Below are 24712 nucleotides of genomic sequence, written 5' to 3'. Positions count from 1 at the left end.
AAAGAATACAATAATAAAGATGGAAGGATAAGTAGGCTATTAGGTGGAATTAATTATGAACCAAAAAGAAAATATGGGCCTTAGGCCCATGGTTTAAAGGAGTATAAATACCCCCTAAAAACCTAATCCTTTCTATTTCTATCCATCTCTACACCATAGCCTCCCTACACACACAAACCTCCATACACGGCCGTGAGCAAGAAAGGAAGGATCTGAGACCAAACAAACAAAGATTTTGACAGATTGTGGATAAACAAACAAGATACAAGATTCTAGTTCATAACCAAGCAAAACCGTAGCTTTAAAACGAGTAAAGGTATGTTCTTGATCTTTAAAGTTTATGTTTTTATGAACGATTAGCCACGAAATTAAACCTTATAGTAGATCGGATCTAGATAAGTCATAAAGTTGCAAACTTGATGAATAAAATGGACTTAATGAGCTTACGGTTAGCTTACAATGTGGTCATTAGCTTACAATGTGATCATTAGCTTACAATGCGATCATTAGCTTACAATGCGATCATTAGCCTACAATGTGATCATTAGCCTACAATGTGCTCATTAGCTTACAATGTGATTATTAGCTTACAATGTGATCATTAGCTTATAATGTGATCATTAGAATACAAATGTATTCTAATACCATTCAAATACAAGGTATGCAAATATTCAAAGTAAATTGTATTCTAAAACAAGACCATTAGAATAGACCAGACTTAGCCATTTTTGGCTAAAATATAAATAATATGATAGGACAAGTTTTGATGCATGTAATTAATATACAGTTAGCAGAGCACAGTTAAGGAAAGGATTAACGATTGATGGAGAACGTAACAGAATCCATGTGAGTTTCTAGCCCCATTTCCTTGTTATGTTTTCGGGGCTGTGTGCATACTCAATGTGAAGTGTGAATACAGTTACCTTAAATGGTAAGTATATGCTGTAAATGATATACGAGTTAGTTATTATATTGAGGTTATGAATGTATGCTTGTCGGTGCGTGAATGATCTTTGGATATTGCACGGATCGCCAAGGAGAATGATTGCCAGGTGATTTTAATGTGTATGAATGCAATGATGTGACTTGCTTATTATGTAAATGATGAACTCATAGGAAGTGTGTTATATACAAGTAGAAGTAGAGTGTGATAGAAGTGGAGAGGGGTCTAGTGGCATGATGATAGTACGTGGTAGGGTAAGCCTATACGTGCCTTCGTTATTAAAGTGGCATAACGTGAGAACGTGGTAGGGCGAGCCTATACGTTCCTCCGTTATTTAGTGGCATAACGATAGTATGTGGGAGGAAAAGCCACTACGTGTCTTCGTTAAATAAGTGGCATAACGTAAGTACGTGGGAGGGCAAGCCTCTATGTGCTTCCGTAAACAAGTGGCTAAGACTTAGGGGACAGTTAAGTGGTTAAGCGGTAAGGTGAACAGGTGAGGCAGCGGACTATGAGTTTTCGGACACGTATATAATGAATGTAATGGTTGTATGGTAAGTTGCTTGATTAACTAGAACTCACTCAGTGTAGCTGACTTTTAGTATGCACGCATGTAAACATGTTTAAAGAGCTAGCATGAGTATGACACATGGCATAGATTGAATGGCTGGCATCTAAAGATAAAAGAAATAAAGTTCTAACACGATGATTTATGTTATGATTTATAGACAAGTTTGGAATATTTTGTAATGAATGATTGAAGTTAACGTTTCCGGGAATGTTTTAATTAAATTTGATTTGTAGAATCGTGTTTATGAGTAAATCCGATGTCCAAAGTGAGGCACCGGTAACGTCTAATTTACCTTACTCACACAAGGCCGGACCTGGCATATGCTGTTGGCATGATATCACGATTCATGCAAGCTCCATCAAAGTTACACTATGGTGCTGCAAGGAGAATTCTCAAATATGTTGTTGGAATTATAGGTTTTGGGCTTTGGTATGCTAATGGAAGTGATATTGATCTAATTGGGTTCACAGATAGCGACAGGGCTAGTTGTACCGATGGTAGAAAAAGCGTATTAGCAAGTGTGTTCACTTAGGAAGTGGTGCTGTGACTTGGAGCTCAAAAAAACATTCAACTGTTGCACTATCCAGTAATGAGGCAGAGTATATAGCTGCTACAGCCGTTACCTGTCAAGCATTGTGGTTAAGAAGAATCATGGTTGATCTTGGTGTTAAGCAAGAAAGTGCCACTGTCCTATATTGTGATAACAAGTCTACTATCAACTTGAGCAAGAATCATGTGATGCATAGCCGGTCAAAGCATATTGAGCTTAAACATCATTTTGTTAGAGAAATGGTTAATCAAGAACATATGAAACTGGAGTATTGTAAGACTAATGAACAATTGGCTGTTGTTTACCAAGGCGTTATGTCGTGAAAAGTTTGTCTATTTTAGACATTGGCTAGGAGTTACTGAGCTAGAATCAAGGGGAGGTGATAAAATATGATTCTATCTCCATCATGCACGTGCTGAAGACTGAGTTTGCTGCCTTTTGATATTTTGAATTTGAATAATAAATGCCTAGTATTAGTTGTTTGGGTTTGGCCTATTATTTTGGTCATAACCGCTTGTTTATTTTCCCTATTTAAGGGATTGAAGTTTATCTTTCATGTATGCACTTCAATTGATTAATAAGCTATCTTTGAACCTATTTCTTTTTAATCATCTTATATCATATTCAAAAACATCATCATACACATAATTTTTTTGATTTTTTCAGGAAAAATAAACTAGCGAGCGAAAAACGTGATGGAGCCGCGATCTGTTCGGCCCACTAGAAGATCCGCCCTTGCTAAGGTTTATAGGCTTTGAATTTTCCGAAGTGCATGCATCAGGAAGACACCACCTAGAAACAAATGCAGCATAGTGTATGTTTATTTCGGATAATCATATGGACCGGAAACAATTCAACAATACAGTGACCATCGTTGCTGGTTGGATTTCTCATAATTATGCATGGTAAAAAGTTAGGGCCATGAAATTAAACAGATTCAACAATAAAGTAATATCATATATTAAGTAAGTATAAAACACATAAGCAAATCATCATACAACAAAACAAAGGAACACACAAATAATCAATCAGTCCTCACTGAACACTCAGAAATGTGGAAGATCTTGGTTGCAATATACTAGTAGAAGTAACTGAACATATATCACATGATATTATAAAATCTGATTTCTAAGGATGAGGTAGAGTACAGGGCTTGTTGCCCGCTTATCTGCCTCTCTATTGTAATTCGATCATTTTATTATAATATTATAACAAAGGAAAAAAAAAGTTATTGAAAGCCATTTAAAAAAAAATCTAATATGTCTAAATACAACCTGATACTACATTTTAAGACCTAGTATGACTTATAAAGACGATAATGGGTCATTTAGAGTTATTAATGCTCATTAGGTCTATTAACAAGTATGATCTTTTATTGCCCGTTAAGACAACCATGACCAGCTATTGTCTGATAAGTTCTCACATAACTGGCTACAAACCCAAAACAACCCTGTGAGACCTAATATGACATAAAGGGCATATCGGGTTATTAAAGAGCTATCAAGGCCCCACATGGTCCATTAAAATAAGTACGGCCTATTAGTATATGATAAGATCTAATATGACTGTCTACAAGTTGAAAGATTTAATACCAAGACCAGAACAAGAGGATCTTTCTTAGAAGAATTACCACTTGGATCGGTAGTGAGAACCCGATCTCCATAAGCTAATGGGCAAGGTTCTACTTGATCGAACATAATTGAAACTCAAGCAAACCTAGAGGCTACTCAACCATGTGCCCAATACTTGATGTGACAATTCTAGCCCCATGTCCATTGACGAGTTATGATGTTGCGATAAAATCGACTTTCATTTCACTTATCAAAGCAATGAGAGGCTACTAGATAGACAATTAGTTCCGAGACTAATAGATTAGGCTACCAGTATAAATGAAGTCACCAAAGAAGGGAATCATTTCACGTATAATCCATTAAGCTAGCATGACCTCTTATTGCCCTTTAAGGTATAATATGACTCACTACAAACCGACATAAACTAAAAATTAAAACTACACAAATTAAAATTGATAATTACATAAACGTCTAGGAGTTCACTATCAAGCAAAGAAATAATCTTGTGGTGCCATGTTAGAAAAAAAATTTGGGTGTGTGATAGTTTTTTTTTTTTTTTGGAGGGGGGGGGGATCAGGGAGTGCTAGATCATTTTTTTCATATTATATATACACACACACACACACACCTATGTAGTTAATACAAAAAATATTGGATAACGGAAATTGGTATTTGGGATATGGTTATCGCAATGGGATATTGATAAGTTACCACCGAAGAGAGCAACTTTCAAAGAGCTGGAAAAGGCAGCCACAAACAAGGTTTCTTTTGTCCCAATTAGCTGATTAATTTGTTAATATTGGAGTTCGGTTAGTTTGTAGTTTCACTAATTCAAGTTCCATTCATGTGTTTTGACAAGTTTGATGCGTGACATTGAGCATCTCAACTCTTGGGTAAGAAGTATTACTTTCCTCAAGTCTATCTTTCATTTTTATGAGTTATGTGTTGTAGTTTGGATTTAACAAATTAGAAGGAAGATAGGAACAAATTATATAAATAACACTTGTAGTCAGTTTATAGTGGTTTATGAAAGCATCTTGTTAACTGGTCGAATTGATCTACGGAGCCATCTGTTTGAGTTGTTTTTGTGGGCTGATGGAGGTTCTTTCAAACATCACTTCTCTACTTTAAACCTTGTTATCTTAACATCTATGGCCGGTTGGGTCGTTAATTGTAGGAGGTTTCATTTAATGTATGTGTTGGAGACTTGGAGTTAGGTGTGATTTAATTAATATGTTTGTGATCAATAGTTTCAAGGACTGATTGCAGTTTTCAATAAATATATGTTTGTGACATAGGGCTCATTTGGTTTTTTGTTCTCATGTTTGTGACCTATTAGTCTATTGCTTCGGTGACGATAAATGCAACCAAGGATGGAGGTGGTTCTAGGGCATCAGCAGCGGGCAACGATATGCCTACTTATTCGTGGACACAACCAAGCATGTATGTGTAAGTCTCGAATCCGGATCTACACGATATGATATCAAGTAAACACGATGTTTGTGCGGAATCCAAACACCGTGGTGATTCAAGAACAATATAAATGAATAAAAATAAGAAGATGAACTTCAATGCACACGTTTATTATCACCAAACGCCGGGTACATAAGCTCCTCACAGATCTACTTTGCTCTCTATAGTTTATGGTGGCTATCAAAGTGCTCCACAACTTCTTACCCTAATTAATGACTAAACATTAACTATATATAGGGTTACCATACAAAAGGCCCAAAGACCTCCCAACTAAGCCTAAACTAGCCTAACCAAAATATATATGGATTTTGGTGTAACTAGACAAACCGAAATCCATAGAGATTAGGGATTTCGGTATTACACCATCACAGCCATAATGCAATTCTTCAACTCGTCTACGTTTATTTCACTTTGTCGTGGCCTTTTGATATGCGTCAGCCAAACCAATTTATGACCCAACAGTATGCTTCACTCCTACAACATGATGAGTATTTTATTTTATTAATTTAATTGTTCTTTGCTTCTATTTGATTAATCTAGTCTGAGTTATAGGGGCATACAAATTTTATAGAGTAAACTTTTTTTACCAAGATGTTCCTTATGTGTTTAATGAAATGCATGGTTTTTAAACTAGTTTGATTATTAGTTTTGTTTAAATTTGATCTAATCTATGAGTACATATTGTTGTTATTGACACAGGTTAGAATTACTTTTAATAAGTCATAATAGGTCAAAGTTGCTTGCATGGTCTCTTTGCCACTTGGACAATCATTTAGGAAAGGAGAGAAGGTCTAAAACTGAACTGCAGGTGCTTTAGCTAATTTGGAGCCAAGGTAACCCCAGAAATGTTAGAGTTTACAAAATGTTTGGTTATAAGCAAATTTGTGTGCTTCAATCATATGGAGTTATTTTAGGAGATGTATTTGTTGGATTTTGTATTTCATAGTGTGGTTAAATAGTTGATCTCAAAGTGCATAAATGGTTCTTCGAATCTTATGGACTTGGCCCGTTTTGTCATGATGTATGCATTTTTGCATTATAATTCAAGGGATACCAATTATAATTGCATTAGATAAACTTTATATGGTTTTCTTTTGATGTTATTTTTGGAAAGAAAATTGTTTGACACAACTCGTTTTGACTTGTATCTATTTTGTGCACTACCTGTTTTGAAATGTACATATTTTGAGCATATGTATGTGTGTGTGCCTGTGTATAAAGTAATATCATATATTAAGTAAGTTTAAACACACAAGCAAATCATCATACAACAAAACAAAGGAACAGACAAATAATCAATCAGTGAGGACTGAACACTCCGAAATGTGGAAGATCTTGGTTGCAATATACTAGTAGAAGTAACTGAACTGATATTATGAAATCTGATTTCTAAGGATGAGGTAGAGTAGGGATAGGAAAGTCCTTGGGCAATTCAGGAATTGTTGGCAACATGGGCTTAGGGAGGTCATGGAATTCTGGCACCTTTGGTACTTCTGGTTTTGGCATTGTCGGTAGCTCTGGCTTTGGAATTTCAGGAATGGTGGGCTTCGGAAGCTCGGGAATTTCAGGCTTTGGAAGCACAGGGACCTCAGGTTTTGGAGCCTCGGGAAGAGTGGGCTTCGGAAGCTCAGGAATTTCAGGCTTTGGAAGCACCGGGACCTCAGGTTTTGGACCCTCAGGAAGAATGGGCTTCAGAAGCTTGGGAATTTCAGGCATTGGAAGCTCTGGAAGAGTGGGCTTAGGAACCTCGGGAGTTTCAGACTTTGGAAGCACGGCAAATGTAGGCTTGGGAAGCTCTGGTACTTCGGGTTTTGGAATTTCTGGAATGGTGGGCTTTGGAATCTCAGGAAATGTCGGTTTGGGAAGCTCAGGCTTAGGAACCTCAGGAAGTTTGGGCTTCGGAATGTCAGGTTTGGGAATCTCTGGAACTTCTGGCTTTGGAACCTCGGGAATTTCAGGTTTCGGAATGTCTGGAAGTGTTGGTTTGGGAATCTCAGGAACTTCTGGCTTTGGAAACTCGGGTACCTCCAAAAGGTTACGTGCCTCACCAACCATTTTTCCACCATTGATTGATGCTAAAGTGACTGAAACAAGAATTATTAGGAACGAATTGAGGTGGGAATGCGCCATTGTTGTTCTTAAGGGTTTAAACTTTAACAATAATAAGATACTAGGAAAGTGATTTGTAGTTCGTTTGAGGATGTTTAGGTCTGTGTTAATCTGGATATATATAGAAGAAGTGGAAATGTGGAATCTGGACAAAGTAATAAAGTAGATAAAGTTTGGTTGGAATTATTGGTAAACTGAGCATGTTAGCTCAACTTCTCATCTCCAAAAGTACGTGTCCGAATTGTGGTATAAGTCTGAGCAAGGAGTTGGTGAGTTGACCTAGAGGTTTGAAATACGAGCCTACTTGTTTATTTATTTGATCATCTTCTGCAGGACCCTACATATTCACCTCATTGGTTATCCTTATAGGCAAAATTCATACTTAAATTATAGTAACACATTTTTATCGTTACTAAAAGTGAGAAAAAAATGCCTGGTAGCTTATTTTAGACGTTTGTTTATACTTCAATTGTTAGTGGATTTAATATACTATTTAACTTGTATGGGAATTTCTTAAGCTATAGTGTACATGCACTTAAAACATATGTTTCCCTGTAAAAGGAGACAAAGTCGGGATGGTCTTGATGCCACTCAGTCTTGTGGGAACCCCACCTCCTGCTCGGTGTCGCTTGGATCCGCAAAAACCTCACACAGGATTGTGACACCAATTATCCCAATCCTTTAACGGCTATTTCCGACGGTAATATTATTGTTTTAATTATAAAAAGTTAACTTACACCTATAAATAAATAAAGAACTTTACCCGTATTTCATACCAAAGTAATCTTTACCCATCTTCTCATAACTTATAAAAGCTTTAATGGATCTTTTTAAAATTTCGTTGTCTAGCTCGTCATCAGGTAGTGATGATGGTGGTCAAGAATCCGTAAAATTCCTTGGTCTAGGTTCATGTACCACATATATGTACGCTATTTAAGTTACATTACTAGGTTCATCCGTTTCTCATAAGGCTAAAACTACAAAACCAAAATGTTCTTTTTTTTTTAGATAACAGTGAGTTTGACTGCCCGTAGACTAAGTTTATGTACCACATAAATATACGCTCCAAAGATACAATTATTTTCCTCTAAGTTCAACAAAAGGTGGTAGCACTAGCACATGAGATGTCTCCCACTTTCACGTTCACCACTTGAGCGGCCCATGGGGGTTGAATGCCCATTTCTTTCTATATATAAGAATTTCCGATTTGAGGGTTTATATTATATATTTGACCTAAGGTTTAGTGACAGATCTTTAATATCTAGTATGGATAAGCTGAAAGTCACGAAACCTAAATTTCTTTTTAATGCTTTAAAGTTTTGGGTCGGCAATTCGGTTTAGGTCGGGTCAAACTATAAAAACTCTCTACTTATTAGTTCTACTTAAACGCAAATATTTCTCTTCATCAGTTCTTATGAAAAAAAAAGTTGGTTTTCAAGTTTCCCATGATAATTAACCTAACACACGTATGTTTTAATCCAAAATCAAAACACAAAAAAGTGTCAGTTAAATTTTAACTGAACTCACATGATCAAATCTTCCAATAGTTCCAAACCATAACCTGGTCTATGCTTGCCTCCGTCGTTTGTTTCGATTAATCGATTTCACACCCACACGAGTCGGTTCGGAGGTTCAGGCCTCAACGGACAACACCCAATCAGTCGTTGATCGATTTCACACCCAAATGATTTCAACAATTCACCAACTTGCATCTCAAATTTGTTCTAACTTTTGTGCCGAACCTCACAAGTCACACAACAGCCAATGCACAATGGGAGCTTCGTTTATTGTGTTCTAACATTGATAGAATGGTTAGATGGTCTGGTTGGATTATGGGCGTAGTGTTCGTTAATTTTTTTTTGTTTAAAACTTATACGTGCTTGGGCTTATTGTTATGGGGTTTTATTTCTTAGCCTTTCTTTATATATATATATATATGTATATATATGTAGATATGTATATGTTAGTTTATTATATTAGTAAGGTTTTAATATTTGAAAAGGGTTTTTGTATTAAATATTTAAAACAGGTTTTAATGTAGAATTCACCTCGTTAATTTAAGTTCGAATATTTTATAAAAGATTATAGTTTAATATAAATATTGTTAATAATATTTATCTATTATTTACAATTTAAATGAAATATTTATTAATAATAAAACATATGTAAATACATTAAACGCATTTTTAGTTTAAAATTATCTTTTAAAGCAAACCCCTGTATATAATGTCTCCCAAATTTATAAATATTTAGTTAAGTATTCTAGTTATAATTATAATTTAATATAATTAAAATACGTTATTTTTATAAACTTTTGATAAATAAAAGTGATAATAAAATATAGAATAAATCTATTAATATTTAACTTTTCGTAAGAGCATACCCGTTTAATCTTAATCTCTTTTAATGTGTTCTATAGATTCATTGTATTCTTCGGTTATCTTTACTACTTAGGATTCATTCCTTGATACACATCGAGCGTGACGTTACTTTACCATCGTACCGTATTTATTCCCGTTTGCTTGTCTGTTAAGGTGAGTACCACATTCTCATATTTTATTTCTTTTTCCACGTTTTGGGGACATATGCGTTAATTATATTTCTCATATATATAATAATAAGATACTAGGTAAGTGATTTGTAGTTCGTTTGAGGATGTATAGGTCTGTGTTGATCTGGATATATATAGAAGAAGTGGAAATGTGGAATCTGGACAAAGTAATAAAGTAGATTAGTTTGGTTGGAATTATTGGTAAACTGAGCATGTTAGCTCAACTTCTCATCTCCAAAAGTACGTGTCCTAATTGTGGTATAAGTCTGAGCAGGGAGTCGGTGAGTTGACTTAGAGGTTTGAAATACTTTACCCATCTCCTCATATCTTATTGGTATTTCATAACAAAAATAACTTTACCCGTCTCCTCATAACTTATAAAACTTTAAATAGATCTTTTTAAAGTTTCTTTATCTAGCTCGTCATCAGGTAGTGATTATGGTGGTCAAGAAGCCATAAGTCTAGTCACACAAGTGACAAGTTGTCATCCAAAGAATAAAGTAGAGTTGCGGTAAAGAATCTAGTTGCACACACGAATGACTAATGATATATCATTTTTGTTCAAGATCCCAAAATCAACGATCAATTTTTCAGGTGTAGGTTTAGGATGTCGTGGGAACTACTTTTACGAAGCAGTTGCCTAGCAAGATATAAATTGGTTTGACATGCGCTTGTTTTTATGCCATCGGGTCTAATAACGATCTAAACGCCCTATACCACTTGCCATCATTCAACGAGCAAATGCATGGAATGATACTAGGTATCCATTTGATATGAATGAGAAACGTTTTAAGTTAGGTTACCAACTAGTTGATGGTATATACCCTGCTTGGGTGGTGTTCGTAAAAAATACGCTTTCCGATCAAAAAACCCTTAAGTTTGCAAAGGCATAAGAAGTGGCAAGAAAAGGCGTTTAAATGTATTTCAGTTTTTGAAAGCAGAATGGGGAATAATTTGATTATTGGCACGCATCGTTGTCAAAATACTCATGAGACGTAGATTGATCGCTAATCCCAACCACATCGACTAGTACATGGCCAATTAATTGCTATTTGTTCAAATTTCGTCAAAATTGAGAAATTTACATATACATTTTGGTATATATATGTACATTTTAAAAGTTACATACAAATTTTTATCCAATTAATATCGATTAATTGCTCGTGGTATCATTTAACAAAATATAATCATAAAGGATGAGGGCATGACAATATCTCCGAATTAAATACGTCCACAGACAATGTGGTCGATAAACATTTTATAAGTGTTGGGCCTCATTTTTTTTGTCACTTTAATAGGCTTATGCATTAGATGGATTTTTTATGTATTTGTTTATTTGCTTGAATTTAGCTTGTTGTAGTGGGCATAAGTCAATAAATTATGTAATTACCCATTTGGGCGGCTCATGATGGCATGTAAATAATCTAGGTAGGTGCATGAGGTATAAATGACATATTATACACTCATGCACCATAACTTTTGTTCTTTCATTCTCTCTCTTTAACTCTACTACTTACTTCTCTACGATTTCTTTACCATTCGTGATCCGAGATTCGAGTATCATTGGTGATTTTTGCTCACTGGTGTTAAGGATTCATCCAAACTTTGTTTTTTAGAGCCATTCACGAGACCTATAACCGGTACCAATAGCTTGCGTATTTTCATAACTCTTCGAATGTGAAAACTAAAAAAAAACTTGTAAATATTTAAATTATGTCAAAAAGATTAAAAATGACAAAATGTTTTGTATGTTTATTTCTATTTTTGTTATTTACTTTATATTCAAAATTCAATTTCTACTATTTTATTTTATTTTATTTCAAAATGAAAAGATCGTTCTTGCAATGTTCATTAAGTGTTTTGAACCGAGATTGAAATTATATAGAGTGGCTCGAATGGATTTTGTTTCGGGTTTGTTTTGAATCGTTCGTTAAAATCGAGGGTTTGCTTTGAAATTTTCAAACATATGGAGATTTTTTTACCATTTCACGAGTTGGTCAATCCCTATATAAAAAAACATCTCTTCATCTTTCCACTTTTTCACAAATCCATCTTTCAAAATCGTCCATATCTTTCTCTCATGATTGCAAGAAATTTGAAACACATTCATCCAATCGACTGTTGAATCACTTGCTAATCATCCTACATTGCATCTTATACCATCTACATAATCATTCTATCAAGGTATTTTCTCTTGATCACACACTTAATCTATGTTCTTTGTCTCCACGAAACCGGACTTAACGTGTCATGTTCACTTGCTTAGGGTGTTTGTTTGCTAGATTACGTTAAGGTTTATGGATACCGATGCGTTGAAGAATCGGTGTGTGGATTTAATTTTATTTTGAACGGGCTAATGATTGTCTTGCAAAATCTATTGGGTTTGCAAATTTTGGATGTTTTTTAACATGTCTGGACTTATTTGCATGGATATGTGAATTTAGGAGCCTCGTTGAAATCGAATTTGGATCTTTGTTGTGTGATGACATATATGAGATTTAGATATGAGATTGATCAAATTTACCTTTGGTTTAACTTGCATTCTCTTTCTAACTAACAAAATTTTTCCTTCACGCAAATGGTTTTTGCTATATTGATCCAACTTGCAAATTGGATATTTTCCACTTCGCAATATAGATCTATCTTGCAATTACAATCAGTCTCGCATCCAAGTGCCCTCTTGCAATGAAATTTAATATCACAACTGATCAAGTTGCAATTTACGTATCTCGAAATCACAATTAGTGTAACATTTTTAATTTTTAAATCCGAATACCCGACCCGTTTTAAAATTTCAATTCGATCCACATTAATTATTGTAAGTATTGAATTTCATGTCATTTATAACTCATGTTTAAAATTTTGTTGTTATGATTTTTACTTTTGTTGTTTACGATGTTACGGACCCGATCGCAAACTCTTTTTTGTGTATTTTATTCTCAAATTTTATTTTATCAAAGTCCAAATCAAAATTTCTGTCCTATTGAGTCTTTTTAAACATATTTCATGAACCTAGACATGTCTTAATCATTAATTCATCGTTTGACTCATTCGATTAAGTGAATTCCATTATTTTCTCCATATGACTAGCTAGCCATTTGACTAGCCATCAATTTAATTCATTTTGACCTTCTTTTTAACGATTCTTGGCCTATATATACTAGGAAGATGAAGTTATAATATGTTGAAAATATGGGAAAAAATTAGGGTGATGCTTGAGGAAGATGAAGTTCAAATAGTGTGTGTTTGTTTGAGATGAATTATAAGAGCATGGAGAGATATGAGTTCTTTGATCCAACCCTGTATCAACGTTCAAACTAAGCCAACAAGAGGAGCACACGAATCGTGATCATTAGTGTCAACACTATTAGCTGCGACAATGAGTATTAGTGACGACATTATCCATGTCGTCGCTAATACTCGTTGTTGCCGCTAATATTGTCGCCTCTAATGGTGATTTTTTTTTTTGTAGTGACAATAATTTGTTAATGGTTTTATGAACCCAAGACCGAATATGCTTTTATAATTTGAACACATTCATGTAGCTTACACAAATGTTATCCAATGATGATTTGAACTTCCTTCAAAACTATTATGAAGAGAAGTCATTTTAAGTTTATACTATTTTAGAGAGTAAACAGTTATTTAAGTTACATTACTAGGTTCATCCGTTTCTCATAAGGCTAAAACTGCAAAACCAGAATGTTCATCTTTGTTTATTTCTTGTAACGGTGAGTTTGACTGCCCGTAGACTAAGTTTATGTACCACATATATATACGTTCCAAAGTTACAATTCTTTTCTCTGAGTGCAACAAAAGGTGATAGCATTGGCAAATGAGATGTCTCCCACTTTCACGTTCACCACTTAGACCGGCCCTTGGGGGTTGAAGGTTCATTTCTTTCTACATATAAGAATTTCCAATTTGAGGGTTTATATTATATATTTGAGCTACGTTACAGGCTTTGAATTTTCCATAGTGCATGCATCAGGAAGAAAACACATAGAAACAAATGCAGCATAGTGTTTATTTCGGATAATCATATGGACCAGAAACAATTCAACAATACAGTGACCATCGTTGCTGGTTGGATTTCTCATAATTATGCATGGAAAAAAGTTGGTGCCATGAAATTAAACAGATTCAGCAATAAAGTAATATCATATATTAAGTGAGTATAAAATACATAAGCAAATCTTCAAACAACAAAACAAAGAACACACAAATAATCAATCAGTCCTCACTGAACACTTCGAAATTAATGTGGAAGATCTTGGTTGCAATATACTAGTAGAAGTAACTAAACATATATGACACTATATTATGAAATCTGATTTCTAAGGATGAGGTAGAGTAGGGATAGGAAAGTCCTTGGGCAATTCAGGAATTGTTGGCAACACGGGCTTAGGGAGGTCATGGAATTCTGGCACCTTTGGTACTTCTGGTTTTGGCAGTGTTGGTAGCTCTGGCTTTGGAATTTCTGGAATGGTGGGCTTTGGGATCTCAGGAATTGTCGGTTTGGGAATCTCTGGGATTTCAGGCTTAGGAACCTCAGGAAATTTGGGCTTCGGAATGTCAGGAAGTGCTGGTTTGGGAATCTCTGGAACTTCTGGCTTTGGAACCTCGGGAATTTCAGGTTTCGGAATGTCTGGAATTGTTGGTTTGGGAATCTCAGGAACTTCTGTCTTTGGAAACTCGGGTACCTCCAAAAGGTTACGTGCCTCACCAACCATTTTTCCACCATTGATTGATGCTAAAGTGACTGAAACAAGAATTATTAGGAAGGAATTGAGGTGGGAATGCGCCATTGTTGTTCTTAAGGGTTTAAACTTTAACAACAATAAGATACTAGGAAAGTGATTTGTAGTTCGTTTGAGGATGTTTAGGTGTGTGTTAATCTGGATATATATAGAAGAAGTGGAAATGTGGAATCTGGACAAAGTAATAAAGTAGATAAAGTTTGGTTGGAATTATTGGTAAACTGAGCATGTTAGCTCAACTTCTCATCTCCAAAAGTACGTGTCCTAATTGTGGTATAAGTCGAGCAGGGAGTTGGTGAGTTGACTTAGAGGTTTGAAATACTTTACCCATCTCCTCATATCTTATTGGTATTTCATAACAAAAAAAACTTTACCCATCTCCTCATAACTTATAAAACTTTAAATAGATCTTTTTAAAATCTCGTTGTTTAGCTCGTCATCAGGTAGTGATTATGGTGGTCAAGAAGCCGTACGGCTAGTCACACAAGCAACAAGTTGTCGTCCAAAGAATCAAGTAGAGTTGCGGTAAAGAATCTAGTTGCACACACGAATGACTAATGATATATTAGTTTTGTTCAAGATCCCAAAATGTAACGATTCCGGCAAAATCAGGTATACCCTAGCCGGTATATACTATTTATGTGTTATTTAATAACGAATATATGATTTATAATGCGCTTATACGAGTATGTATGATTCACATTACGGATTATACTCGATTATACAGTTAATCGTATTGGAAATACGATTAACCGAATAACGGTTATTGAAGCCCGAACGAATCAAGGATACATTATAGACGAGATATATGATATTTAGTGATGTTTACGAAGTATTAAAGCTTCGGGATAAGTGAATTAAAGCACAGAAAAAGAATTTTCGATTTAATGATACGTTGGTACGTTAAACGAAACCTTTAATACCAAACCGAGCAAGAGACGATCGATCAAGCCAAAAAAGATGCGCAATTATTAATAACATGATGTTTTAAGTTAATAAATGTCATGGTTTAAGTTTTTAAAGTTTTTAAATCGGTTTTATATAAATTTCATTTTTAAGTTAAATTAAACATTTAACCGAAAAACGAACTGAACCAGATTATCCAAAACATTATCCGGATTTCCGAAATCCAAACATGTGGCTAAGAATGGAGAAGTGGGTCCCACCCCACTCCCCCTTAATGCCGATCGGACCAAGGGGATAAACCCCTTGGCTCTTATTTTTTTTCTATCAACCATTCAACAACCTTCATCTCCTCTCCATTTTATGATCCAAAAACCGAGATTTTAACAAGAAAACCGAGGTAAAAAGCCGAGTTATTTACGTTTCCATCTTCGTTTCTTGAGTTTATTTGCAAGAAAATGAGGTTTCAAAGATGAAAACCGATTCTTGCATGATCAAGTGATGTATAAGGGTTATACAAGGGATCTTGGTCCAAGAAAAGAGTTAAACGAACCAAAAACGAATTTTTACGGTTTAAATCTTTGTTTTTATAACATAACCGAAACCATGAAAGAAATGGCTCGATTGTGGGTGTAACTTGCTTGGTGTGGTGTTATTGTGCTTGTAGGTGTTGTATCTAGTTGTTAGCAAAGGCTAGAAAGCGAGATCCTTGCGATTTGAAGCTAGAAACACAAGGTAGTTCGGTTTTTGTATGATGTTTGTGATTTGGACAGATTGTGATATGTTTAGAGTTAGGTCATGAAGTTTTACAAAGGTGTTAGATGTATGAAAATATGAGTTCTGTGAAATTTTGGTAATTTTTGGACAAAGGATGAATATTTGGTGAATTTAATGCTCGGTTTTGGCTAAAAATGATGAAAAATAGTTAAATATCATGAAAAATTCTGGAAAATTCCAGATAAGCTTTTTGTATCATGTATAAGTCACACACAAAATTTTTGGTCCGTTGGAGAATTCTAAGTAAGCTTTTCGGTTAAACGAGTTGTAGGGTTTTATAGCTCGGTTTTAGTGAAAATTGCATGTAAAAAGAGATTTTGGTTCTGGAAAAATTACAGGGGACTATGTGGATGGCAGGGGACATCCAGAAAAAATTTGGGATTTTTCTAAGATCGTTTGGTATTTACGACATATTTAGTGTTTAATGGTGTTTAAAAATAGATAAATAAATTTTAAATATAAATATTAATTCTGGAAATATTTTTATAAAATTCCCCACTGTCAAAAAGTGAATTGTGCAAAATTTCAAGATCCGAGACTAAACGGATAATTATTTGTGCTAAAACGAAAATAAAAACAAACTTTTAAAGCTTAAAACGCGTAAACCGGTAAGGTTCGCCTAAACGAACTGACTGGTGTATAAAAACCCTAAAAATGAACTATTTTCATATAACTGAGTTAAATGTAAATCATCCGAAAATAATTCGGATGATTTGAGTAATTTTAACCGATTTAACAGTTTCCAGTACGCTAAAGACGGAAACGGGTCCCGCGGCCAATCGGGGCGTCTAAACCGAGCTCTAATTTCACAACTTTAATTAAATTATCAGCCAACAACCATTTTTTGGGTCGTGTGTGACCAAACTCATTTTTGAAACGTAAAAACGGATAACCGTGCTAGGCACGCAAAACGGAAAATGAACTAGTAGTAATTTTAACTATTGAACTCTAAACGATATCACAATCTGAGTCCGGAGAAGTGTATCTGGGTTAACATTGCCCCCAGAACGGGTACAGTACTGGGTTAACAGTGTCCCCAGAAGTACCGGTAAACACTGTTAAAGTTATATTAATAGTGATTGTATAGTAACGAACTTAGGGATCGTATTACAGATCCGGATTAAAAGCTTGCGTACTGTGTTGTGTTACCTGCTTGTTTACGATAAGGTGAGTTTCACGAGCCCCTTTTTCTGAATTGTTTTTAAATATTTTCTCGGGGCGGAAGCATGTTACAACTGAAATGTTTAAGTACATACTGAACGCATGGATTTGCGTGGATTTATATATATATTTTATTGTACGGGAATCGTACGGAAATGTACTAAGATGGTAATTGTCTGAGTTGCTAACATTCTAAGGCCCCGGAACACGGGTGATTAACTGAAAGCCGGTAGAGTGTGGATAGTACTATTGGTCTGACAAACCCAACTGGTCCGGCATGGATTTGCTGATGTTTCCCAGCCAGTTGCACATGTCTATTTAGTTGTTATTTATTTTGCTATGTAATGTTAGACATAGCGGTTTGGGGCAGGTCCGTGGGCGGGGGATATGCCACGGGGGTTGTGTGTGATAGTCAGAGGTTTCACTTGTGGGCTCAGCATAATTACATCGCTAATATATGATTATGATAATGATTTATCACTGTTTATTTAAATTAGTGAAACTCACCAACTATTCGTAGTTGACCCGTTTTCTTTACATGCTTTTTAGGTACCCCCAAACTGGAATAATTGCTACATGTTTGACGATGCGTGCTTTTAGTGGAAGCTTAATGATCTTTTTGTATTAAATATGTTAATGTAATGTTGGTAAAACTTATGTGCTATCGCCTAGACGGGAACTAAACTTGGAACAATGTAATATGATGTAAATTAATGCAGTGGTGTTTTCTTTATAAGCAATGATGTTGATATCAGACGTGTCTGTTGCATCCCGTTTACGTTTCCGCTACGGTTACGGGGTGTTACACAAAATCAACGAACAAATTCAGGTGTAGGTTTAGGATGTCGTGGGAACTACTTTTACGAAGTGTTGTCGATTTGGTAGCAAACTGTTGAGTATTTTCAACAATGTTATGATTGTAGATTCAAAAGGCGGTTTTCGCAAATTCAAATGTGCAATCCGCAATTGGCAAGCTAGCATATAGGGTTGTTGCGGACACTTACGATGAGATACAAGCTATGTCCGAAAGAACGTCACGAGACACTTTACAATACTTTTTATATGGTATTATTCATTTATACAGAAAAGAATATCTGCATAGACCAACCATTCACGACATAGAAATTTTATACGATGCTCATGAAGAATCCATGTATTTCCATGGATGATAGGAAGCGTCCATTGTACACGCAGGCCATGGCGGAATTGTTCAATGGAATGGCGAGTCAAATTCATGCGAGGAGATCACAAGTACGCAACGATAGCTCTCGAAGCTGTTGCCTAGCAAGATATAAATGGGTTTGACAAGCTCTTGTTTTTTTGTGCTCGGGTCTAATAACGATCTAAATGCCCTATACCACTTGCCATCATTCAACAAGCAAATGCATGGAATGATACTAGGTGTCCATTTGATGTGAATGAGAAACATTTTAAATTAGGTTACCAACTAGCTGATGGTATATACCCTGCTTGGGTGGTTTTCGTAAAAAATACGTTTTCCGATCAAAGAAAACCCTTAAGTTTGCAAAGGCATAAGAAGTGGCAAGAAAAGACGTTTAAATGTATTTCAGTTTTTGAAAGCAGAATGGGGAATAATTTGATTATTGGCACGCATGGTTGTCAAAATACTCATTAGACGTAGATTGATTGCTAGTCCCTACCACATCGACTAGTACATGGCCAATTAATTGCTTCGTCAAAATTGAGAAATTTACATATACATTTTGGTATATATATGTACATTTTAAAAGTTTCATACAATTTTTTATCCAATTAATATCTATTAATTGCTAGCAGTATCATTTTAACAAAATATAATCATAAAGGATGATGGCATGGCAATATCTCCGAATTAAATACCTCCACCGACAATGTGGCCGATAAATATTTTATTAGTGTTGGGCCTCAATTTTTTTTTTTGGTCACTTTTGTAGGCTAATGCATTTGATGGATTTTTCATGTATTTGTTTATTTTCTTTCGTTTATCTTGTTGTAGTGGGCATAATTAGTCAATAAATTATGTAATTGCCCATTTGGGCGGCTCATGATGGCATGTAAATAACCTAGGTGCATGAGGTATAAATGACACATTATACACCCATGCATCATAACTTTTGTTCTTTCATTCTCTCTCTTTAACTCTACTACTTTCTTCTCTACGATTTATTTACCATTCGTGATCCGTGATTCGAGTATCATTGGTGATTTTTGCTCACCGGTGTTACGGATTCATCCGAACTTTGTTTTCTAGAGCCATTCACGAGACCTACAACTGGTACCAATAGCTTGTCTATTTTCATAACTCTTCGAATGTGAAAACTCAAAAAAAAACTTGTAAATATTTAAATTATTTCAAAAAGATTAAAAATGACAAAATGTTTTGTATGTTTATTTATATTTTTTTTATTTTACTTTATATTCAAAAATCAATTTCTACTATTTTATTTTATTTTATTTCAAAATGAAAAGATTGTTCGTGCAATGTTCATTAAGTGTTTTGAACCAAGATTGAAATTATATAAAGTGGCTCGAATGGATTTTATTAAGGGTTTGCTTTGAATCGTTTGTTAAAATCGAGGGTCTGCTTTGAAATTTTCTAACATATCGGATTTTTTTTACCATTTCACGAGTTGGTCAATCCCTATATAAAAAAACATCTCTTCATCTTTCCACTTTTTCACAAATCCATCTTTCAAAATCGTCCATATCTTTCTCTCATGATTGCAAGAAATTTGAAACACAAACATCCAATCGACTGTTGAATCACTTGCTAGTCATCCTATATTGCATCTTATATCATCCACATTATCATTCTATCAAGGTATTTTATCTTGATCACACTCTTAATCTATGTTTTTCGTCTCCACGAAGCCGGACCTAATGGGTTCAAATTCACTTTCTTAGGGTGTTTGTTTGCTAGATTATGTTTAGGCTTATGGATATCGATGAGTTGACTAATCGACATGTGGAGATAGTTTGTTTTTGAACAGGTTTATAACTGTCTTGCGAAATCTATTAGGGTTGCGATTTGGATTGTTTTTAACCTGTCTGAACTTGTTTGCATGGATATGTGAATTTAGGAGCCTCGTTGAAATGGATATTAGATCATTGTTGTGAGATGACATATATGAGATTGATCCAATTTACCTTTGGTTCAACTTGCATTCTTGTTGTAAGTAACAAAAATTTTCCTTCACGCAAACGATTTTTGCTATTTTGATCCAACTTGAAAATTGGATATACTCCTATTCGCAATATAGATCGGGCAATTAAATTAGTCTCGCATCCAAGTACCTTATCGCAATGAAATTTTATCTCGCAACTGAGCAACTCGCAATCACAATTAATCTCGCAACACTATTTATCTCCCAAAACGTATCTTTCTTCAATTATATGTATCTCGCAATCATGATGTAACTCGCAACAATGGGCAAATTCGCAACATGATTATATTCTATTTCGCAATGGGAATTTTTGTCGCAAAATTATTTTCTTGCAAATGGGTTTATCTCGCATATTGTTTCCATTTCGCATAGGGGTTCATTAATTGATTATCTCACAACCGTCAATTCGCAAATTTACCTTTGCAAAGTCAATGATCTTCAAGAACACTTATTTGCGATTTGCGAATTAACCACTATTGTAAATTGAAATATAAATGTAAGAATTTTGCGAGATAAAGGTTTTCAAATTGCGAGTTTGGTCTCATTTGAAAATTATGTGTTTGGGAGTTTGCAACTTGGGAGAATCTATACTTGGTGAAATTTTTGAAATTTTAAGATTTTGAATTTTGCAATTCTTCTCTAACTTATTGTTAGCTTATTTGCTGATGACTCACAACATGTCAGCACCACTAGACTTGCCACTAAGCCCCGTCACAAGTTGTTTATTTTATTTCTATGATTAAGGGGCTATGAGATTGCGTAGGTTCTCTAAATGGATCTTACAACTTTACTCGTATCAATCCGTGTTGTTAGTTAGCGGAATTCACTAACAACAATCGGATCTCGTATCTTAGTTTCAAACAAAAGGATGAAAGATGGAGTGTTTAGTGAGAGAAAATCTCTGTTATTTCCTTCAGGTGTTATGGAGAAATGGGCAAAGTGACCCTTTTATAGGGTCATCATTTCTCTAACTTTTACATTTCGTCCGTACAAAATAAACGTACTGAGTAAGTAATACACCGAATATAATAATATAGAATGTTAGCCCTACAATCTCTGTGAAAGACTAAGTATCTCGAGGAACCTTCGTTGTAACAACTCGGTCTTTTCGAAACTTATAAACCGACCCGTTTCAAATGGATTATTTTATAAAATACCGTGTTTAACAAATGGATTATTTTATTAATATTTAATTGTTTCTTTTAATTTTATCTCAATTGTAAGTTTATAAAATACCGTGTTTAACAAATAGATTCGAATCTTGCTAACTTGGACCACAATATTCGTTTAAAACTTGCAATTGATCATGTGTATCTCATAAATGTACCATTTTCAGCCTAAATTAACGATCTAATTGAGTTAATAATATCAATTATTGATCCGTATTTCCTTTTTATCCAAACCGACAACCCTATTTGCCTATTGATCACGAAATCGCTGGATATATTCCAATTAATTTACAGGATACGATCCTTATAACCTCGCCGACAATACCCCTCTAACTAATTATATTATCATTGTTTTTGTTTGGTTGTTCAATTAAGCTTGCAGTTACGATCTCATAACCATCGCCGACATTTACCCTCTATTTAATTGCTTATTCATTATTGTTTACTAGTTCGTTCATCATCTCAATGCCGGCTGCTGTTCATGCTCAATTAACCCGTGTATAATCATCATTAAAGGTAATTGATTACATGTTTAGCATCACAATTAGTCGTTCTATAAAACCCCTATGGTTAATTAACTCAAAACATATCATATTGAACGAGATTTGATTGTTAGGGATTGTTCATGTTTATAATCTGGTCGCATCTAGTTTTAAATGTTGGTTTCTAAGTTTTAGTGCATCCGCTGGTTAGCCCAGATTGTTAATTCATGGGTTACGGAGTGGCAGGCCGTGGGTTCGAGTCCCTGCCATCCTGTTTATGTTATTATTTTTGGTATCTTTTATTTTTAACAATTATTATAACACAATAGTTATAATAATAACTAGTAGTTAAACAATCTTTTATAAAACCAATTATTGAACTTGTGATTTTCTAGTGTTTCGTCCGTGTATGTAGACATATATAAAATATCACGTAAACTCATATTTTTGGTTTAATATACATATATATGAAAGACAAAATTTATATATATTTATGTGCTTTAACGAACTTATAATTTTTAAAAGTTGTACTTTTACTTAAATAATGTTTTTATAAAATAAAATATTATAATATATTTTTAAACGGATTAATAAACCAGTAATAGTATTAAAGATGTGTTTTACTTATATAATATCTTTATATGTAATAAAATATTATGATTAAAAATGAATATAATATTGTTTAATAAAAATTATCGAGCTTCTTATCAATCTAGTTCATTAACTTAGCGTATCCACATTCTATTTTCCTTATTAGGGCTTTTCGTCAACGCTTGATTTTCGCAAATCATCATTCTTATTGTTATCTATTCCTTTTTGTTCGTCTATCGAGGTGAGTACCACATTCCCCTATTTTACTCGTTTTCTCACGTTTTGGGGACATATGCGTAAATTATATTTCTCATATATACTTATACTCAAAACTGCAACTATTGTCTTATGTGTTAACAATTTATACCTTACTTGTTTATGTGCTTACATGCTTTATATGATGCCGCATTCGGAGAGGTCCAACATAATCTCATAATAGTATGATCATATACCAGTCATTAACCTTTGTGCTTCTCGACATCTCAGTTATACTTTCTCATTTGGTTAATTTGTTATTCTCATATGACTTGTTGCAGCTACGCATTTTGTTATATATAATATATGTACAACCAAACTGGTGTTTCTGATGCAGCGTGGTAATACGATAGTGAAGATCGGTTCACGTTGATTCAGTGAATACCCATGACGATCAACCAATAACCCTAAATCCCACCCAAAGGTCATGGAAAGTGAAGAGAAAATGATTATTATTAAAATTGAAGTCTGGCTTTTGCAATTACATAAGAAACATATAAATAAAGGTTCAAATATGAAATGGGCCCTATAAAGGCCATAGGCCAAACACAAACCCAAAATACAAAATACAAAAACTGCTGAAAAAAAGTAAAAAGGCCCATAAATTTATTAAGGAGGCGTTTTGGGCTTCACAAAGGGCCAAACCGCCGTAGGCTGTTTGCCACAATGTGCTCCTTGTCTCAAGCTTCGATTTGACCGTTAATGGGCTTAAAACGGAGCTTCGGGGGCCAAGTTATGCCCGTTTTCGTGGGCCACTTTTGGAGGCACGATCATGGGCATCCAAATATAGCATGGTCTGTTCTTCAATACTTGGGCCTCCATCAGTTTCTCACTCAACATGTGTTGTTGACAAAATTCTATTTAATATGCATATGCAGGTTATCGTAGAATTTTAATGCAGGTTGTTTGTTTAATAAGTTGTGTTTTGTACTTGAATTTATTTGAACTATTAAATCAAATTAAATAGATATTATCATTTAAATAATGTTGCATGATAGTAACATTTGAAAAGCTGTGAGCAATCAGTTAGCCCCGGCATTTCCGCCGTAGATTGGGGTGTGACATTCGTCAAGTTCTTTTCATTGTCTTTATTTCTTTAAATCTAGTACTTGTCTTGATCCTAGGGCTTGAACGAGATTGAATATTTGGCAATTCTTTATTTTCCATTCTTGTAAACTTGAATTTCAATCTTATTTTCTAGGAAGGATCGGTAACAATCAATTTTTGAAACATCATATGCAGGAGGCTCGACATCTAATTTTCTTTGGTTGACTTTCTTGAGCTGACTGATTTCTTCAACCTATTTTCCGACATGATCAGATTATTTTTGTTCAACCACCAATCTTCACATTCTCGTTTTCTTTTAAGCGCTTCAGCATCTACAACTCAAGTCTTTTAGCCTAGCAGACTTGATCTTTATCTACATATCCATGTATATATAACTACACAAAGTTATAACGAATAAGATTCGTTCACAAACCCTCTCAAGGTTTTGTGAAGAATTGCCTTTTTCAAAACATGTCCCGTCAACTTGTAAATAATTTGTTTAAGTCCCAGGTTTCCAACAAGCTTTGCATGAACGACCTTGACAACAAAACACATGATTTGAAATAAAACAAAGATTTAACAAAATAGGTATGGACATAATAAAATATTTTTGGCATTTTCATATATTATAATAT

At 34.5% G+C, this 24712-nt stretch overlaps 3 long non-coding RNA genes across 3 annotated transcripts in view; 2 read left to right on the top strand and 1 right to left on the bottom strand.

Moving 5' to 3' along the window:
* Window positions 1–3006: 3006 nt before the first annotated feature.
* On the bottom strand, window positions 3007–14803 carry LOC143637008 (uncharacterized). Its single transcript, XR_013154355.1, has 2 exons — window positions 14070–14803; window positions 3007–3142 (listed from the first exon to the last, which is right to left on the bottom strand). It is a non-coding gene; the product is annotated as an uncharacterized LOC143637008 (long non-coding RNA).
* Window positions 3031–24712, top strand: part of LOC143636994 (uncharacterized) — a 37053-nt gene continuing 15371 nt past the window's right edge. The window contains exons 1-3 of the long non-coding RNA XR_013154350.1: window positions 3031–3203; window positions 6509–6772; window positions 6869–6979. This is a non-coding gene — a long non-coding RNA (uncharacterized LOC143636994). The remainder of the gene's footprint in view (window positions 3204–6508; window positions 6773–6868; window positions 6980–24712) is intronic.
* LOC143637001 (uncharacterized) lies at window positions 7929–18356 on the top strand. Its single transcript, XR_013154352.1, has 3 exons — window positions 7929–8077; window positions 10198–10368; window positions 18205–18356. It is a non-coding gene; the product is annotated as an uncharacterized LOC143637001 (long non-coding RNA).

Source organism: Bidens hawaiensis, unplaced genomic scaffold (assembly GCF_021521415.1).
Source record: "Bidens hawaiensis isolate Kalapana, Puna unplaced genomic scaffold, B.hawaiensis_p1.1 tig00000599_1, whole genome shotgun sequence".
In the NCBI taxonomy this organism is placed as follows: Eukaryota; Viridiplantae; Streptophyta; class Magnoliopsida; order Asterales; family Asteraceae; genus Bidens; species Bidens hawaiensis.
The sequence above is the reverse complement of the archived record's forward strand: the minus strand, read 5'-3'. Positions and strand labels throughout refer to the sequence as shown.